This window comes from Oratosquilla oratoria, chromosome 41 (genome assembly GCF_046742065.1).
Source record: "Oratosquilla oratoria isolate Oo_2021 chromosome 41, ASM4674206v1, whole genome shotgun sequence".
NCBI classification, from domain to species: domain Eukaryota; kingdom Metazoa; phylum Arthropoda; class Malacostraca; order Stomatopoda; family Squillidae; genus Oratosquilla; species Oratosquilla oratoria.
In genome coordinates, this window is record NC_134817.1 from 1,389,513 (window position 1) to 1,395,000 (window position 5,488).

The following is a 5,488-nucleotide window of genomic DNA, read 5'->3' on the forward strand; positions in this document are numbered from 1 at the left end:
GAAGAAGAAGAGGAATAATAATAAGAAGAAAGGAAACAATCAGTCTGGCATGAGTGTACCGTAGGTCTTTGTTTTCCTTCAGGGCATTTCAGTAGGTGAAAATCTTCGACCTGTGACGTCTTGTTGTCATATGTACATGTTCAACCGGTAAGGTAATATCTAATGTTATGCCCTACCTGCTCCGGCGTTTGGCCTTCAAGCCAAAAATTTCATTAATCGATCAATCAATCAATCAATCTAATGTTATGCTCGAAGTCAAACATACACGTGTGTATTATGAGGTCAACACGATACAATGCCGTTTCCTCACCCATTAATGTTTGTTTACGTTTTACGTTTTTTTTTTTTTTTTTTTTTTGTCTTTCTATTTTATGTGGACAAATGACAAACTAAGCCAAAGAAAATACTCGAACATGAATGTGGAGTTTCGCCTTTTTTGTTGATTTTAAGAGAACCACTTCTCTGACAAATTTGTCGTTAATATCAAATTGTCAGAAATAGATAGTGGCAGTGTTATTAAATTCCTAATTAATGCCACTGGTGCGTCACACGCCATCTATTTTTGGACGGCCATCTGGTTTACTTTTGTTTTATATTTGATTGATTTATTTGTCAATTCATCTATTTATTTTTATTTATGTATTTACCCATTTATCCATTTGTTTATTCATTTATTTATCTATTATTTATTTACTTAGTTATCTGTTTTATTTACTTGTTTGCATGTTTATTTATCTATTTATTCTTCTATTTACCCATTTATTTACTTAGTTAAATGATTGATTGATCTATTTATTTGTTTATTTATATTTTTATTATTTTATTTACCTATTTATTTATTTATGTATCCATTTATCTATTAATTTATTTATTGTTCATTCACTTAATTATTTGTTTTTACTTTTCCATTTGTTTGTTTATTTATCTATTTATTTATTTGTTCATTTGTTTGATTGTTGATCTATTTATTTTCTCTTTATTGACTTATTTCTTTATTTATTTATTTTGTTGTCTACTTTGTTGTCTACATTGGGTTTGGAGGCGTTGAGACAAACGAACTTGTGGTTTGTTCTCTTTAATCTCTTCGTGACTAAACTGATCTACATCTCAAATAAGTACACAAGGAAAACGTAGGCGGTTGCCAATGGTACAATTTTTTCATACAATATTCATATGGTGGCTGTTGCCAAATTATAGTATTGTGTACATTTTATTCTCAGTACACGAGGAAAACAGTGGCGGTTGTCATTAGTACAACTTTAATACAATATTCAAATGATGGTTGTTGCCGAATTATAATTCATGTACAATTTATTCTCTACTATCTACTGCTTGATTTACTTCTACAATGTACAGTACACGAACTGAGTATAGACACTCAGTATTCATACATAGTTTTTATATATATAAGAAATGGTGAACATGATAATAATATTGGTCGTATGACGACTTGGAGTTGGCAATGGAGAACGCAGGTGTCCTTTCGCGCTCAGCCAAACTGACCGCAGGTGAGGTCCGACACAATAAGGGTCCCGCGGGAGTTCATGGAGAGGTGATCGGACGTGCTGTAGCTAAAAAGCGTGCGTGCGCGCGTGTGCACGCTGGACACACAACGGAATGAATATTTCATTAAGTCATCTTGCAACAATTTATTTATATGTTTATTAGTTAATTTATTTATTAATTTATCTCGTTATTTATTCATTAATCTATTCATTTATTTATCTATTTATTTGCTTATTTACTTATTTATTTATTCGTTTATTCATTTATTTGTTTATTTGTTTACTTTTATTTATCTATCTTATTCTTTATTCATTGTTTATTTAATTTACATTTATTTATTTGTCTACTTCTTTATCTTTTTATTTTTAACTTTATTTATTAATTGATTCATCTATCTATTTAATTACTTATTCACTTTTTATTCATATCTTTATTAATTTATATATTAATCTATTTACTTATTGATTGATTTATTTATTTTCCTATTAATTTGCTTATTCATTTATCTATCTACAATCTATTTCTAGATAAAAAAAAAAAGGAAACTTATTTCAAATCACAACAGCGTTATCAAAATTTTGATAATGTTATCACTGGAGAAGTTTCCACCGCACCCAATGCGATCTTTCGCGGAGACGGGGAGAGCCAGGTACAAGTGGACGGCGGCGACCTTTCTCTTCGGTGAGGCATTTCCTATGTCAGGCTCGATCAGGTTAGTTGTTTACATCAGCCAAAAGACGGCAAATTTTGCTCGCTCTCCGGCAAGCGATTTATCAGTTTCATAATAAAAAGAATTATTATTATTATTATCAATCATCATCATCATCAATAATCATCATCATCATCATCATCATCATCATCATCATCATCATCATCATCATCATCATCATCATCATCATCATCATCATCATCATCATCATCATCATCATCATCATCATCATCATCATCATCATCATCATCATCATCATCATTAGTAGTAGTAGTAGTACGACTAGTTTCTAAAAACATTTACCTTCCGGAAAAAAGAGGTCTACTGGCAAGTGGTGTATTATTATTATTATAAATAAAAGAAATGATGTTATGATAATTAGTTTACGACAATTTTCTATTAGAAATATTTACCTTGCGGAGAAAACAGGTTTACTGGAATTTCAGAACAGACTTAATCAAATTTATCACCACGCGGAAGTGGAAATATAATTACACAGTCTTCTCCCAGCCGAGTATAATCGTATATAGTTTTGATTACAACGACATTTTCCAGTGATTTAATCTTAATGACATTTAGCCATCCCAACGAGTGGAGGGTTTGCCACTGAACAAAATCGCCTGTCGTTGGGTACAATAAAGTTCTTGAATAATGATATGCGCTTTTGAATAGATTCTGTGAATGTGTCACTCCTGAATGTTAGATAGACCCAGTTGAATTAAAGTAATTGTCACTATCTAGGGAGATTATACACAATGTTTACCGAGTGTTGATCTCACCAAGACGGAGACATGGGCGACTGTGCAGAATCGGAAAGAAAGTTTCTCGAATATTCTTCGGGTAATATTTGGAAAGGTTTGACCTAGTCAAATGGTTTGATGTTAGTCGGGAAAAAATGTGTAATACATATAAACGTATGTAATATACACGCATGATGTATAAAACCGTTCAAAATAGAGTAGGATTTATTATAAATCTGTTGGAGTACGAACAGCAGACTGTTCAGCCTTATTGGTCGGGTCACATTACACATGACTGGGCCAGGTTAGGTTAGGTTATATCAGTTTTGGGTTTGATTCATTTACAAAGTAGTACATAATGTTAAAAACTTATAGTTTTGCTAGATTCATCATCTAGGGAACTCGCAAAGTAGCAGGACCCCCTGATGTCCTTTCCTCTGAATCCTCTCGCCATCGAGAGGAGTTCACCTGGCCAGATTGCGGGGTGGCCACTATCCAACCTTTCTTAAGTTACCAGAAGAAGCTGGATGACCGCATCGCAGATAGCTGCCCAGGATGAAACGCTTCGTCCCATACTATACAACACATTTTGGAAGGCAGTAATGTACACAATTACGCGCGCCAACAACACAACGTATACTCTATAAGGGATTTGTGGGAAAACCCCGTTCCAAACAGGACTGCTCGTCCAGACAGTCTAAGGAACAACAACAACAACGACGACGACGACGACAACAACAACAACAACAACGTGAAGATGAACAAAAAAATCATAATTTTTCAAGGACCAAACTGCTGGCATTACCTAATTCCAAAGAGGAATGGAGTCAGACATCGTTTTTGTATATCTATTTTATATACAAGTAACCATAGGATGGAGATGAGCTTACGTCAGGGGGCGCTTAACTGCGACTCGAGCCGTCCTCCTTACCTTGTCCTACGGGTTTGGTTTGCCAGGGCAGGTGGCAGGTATCATTCGCTGGAGCTCGCGTTCGGTAAAGCCCCGGTCATATCAGGCGTACGACCGGTTTCCGACCACCTTCGACCGAAAACCAAGCAATCGGTCGGCGACGACGACCTATGCAAGAAACTGAAATGGAAAAAGTTAATGTGGGTTGATAAGATGAAATTTTATGTACTGGGGACTATTCAGTGTGTGCTGTAATATATCTATCTATCTGTCGATCTATATATCTATCTTTTTACCGACTACCAGCGACTTCCAAAGACGACCTGCAACTGGCCGGTGATCGGAAACAGGTCGTAAGCTGTGTGTGACTGGGTCCCTAAGCGGACAACCGCACGGCTGCGTAAACTCACCTCTCTCTAGTCCTGAAGGTGTAGGAACAGCTATCCTCGGCAAGCTCCATCTGTTTACACCACTCGTTTATACACCTTAAATGTTATATTCTAGTTATCGGTAATCAATATTGTTTACTTGAGGGAAAGTCCGAAAGCAAATGGTATGGGGAATGTCCATAATTTGGGCATTGATCATTCCTTACTCCTGCGGTACACAATTGTTCTCTAAATTTAAGAATGATCGAAATAGTAGACTTTCTCAAAACATCTTGGTGGGCATAAGTAAAAAAAAGTTTCTTTTTTTTCTCATACTCGCACTTTTGAAGGATTTCTTTTTCTTTATACAGATGTTTATGAATTACTATCGTTTTATGGAGACAAACAGGACTGATTTATATTTGTAGACACTAGGGGAACATGTTACAAGCAGCTGCCTCTTTTTTATCATTCTCTGACTATTGTTCTCACACAGACCAGAATTTTTTGTTGTTTGCTATTCTGCTCTATTTGAAGAAAGAGAGAGATAGAGGTAGATAGATAGAGAGAGAGGGAGGGAGGGGGAGTGGAGGAGAAAGAGACTGTCATTGACATCGCATTACCACTTTTGACTTTTGGGTGGGCAAAGGTCATCGACTCAGAGCTAAAAAAAAAAAAAAAAAATTGCAGCTTGTCTTGACCTCGGTTTCCGATTTATACTTGATGCAGCTCATGCTTGGACGTACTTTCAACCACATGTCATCCTTCATACGTTTACCTGCTATTGTCAGTCGATCTTATTCAATTGGTAAGGGGGGCTTCGGTCTAAGGTGATAGATGATCGATTGGCTCATGTATGCGGCACAGATGGAATCTGAACATCTTCGGCTGTAAGATATGCTTTACATTTTATTTTATTTTACATTTTTTGGGGGCCGTTGTTTATATATATATATATATATATATATATATATATATATATATATATATATATATATATTATAAAGGATTACAAAGGCGGAGCATGCCGACAGGAGACCTTTTGGTCCATATCTAGGTCGGATGCAAAAAAAAAAATCATAATGATAATAAAATAATAAATAAAACTATAATAATGTAGATAACAAATGAAATACATAAATGAATGCATAGGTATAGTTAAATAATAAACAAACAGGTAATTACATCGTGTTATAACCATTAGCATTCAGCAGCGCCTTTTACTGCACCTCTTCTCCATGATCTTGAAATCATG

The 5,488-nt window shown here is 35.1% G+C and overlaps 1 long non-coding RNA gene across 2 annotated transcripts in view; it reads right to left on the minus strand.

Annotated features, from left to right (window-relative positions):
* Window positions 1-1,079: 1,079 nt before the first annotated feature.
* The window catches only part of LOC143021256 (uncharacterized), a 33,614-nt gene continuing 29,205 nt past the window's right edge, over window positions 1,080-5,488 (minus strand). For both annotated transcript variants that reach the window (XR_012965979.1, XR_012965978.1), the window contains exons 2-3: window positions 3,887-4,045; window positions 1,080-1,601 (exon numbers count right to left, since the gene is read on the minus strand). This is a non-coding gene — a long non-coding RNA (uncharacterized LOC143021256). The remainder of the gene's footprint in view (window positions 1,602-3,886; window positions 4,046-5,488) is intronic.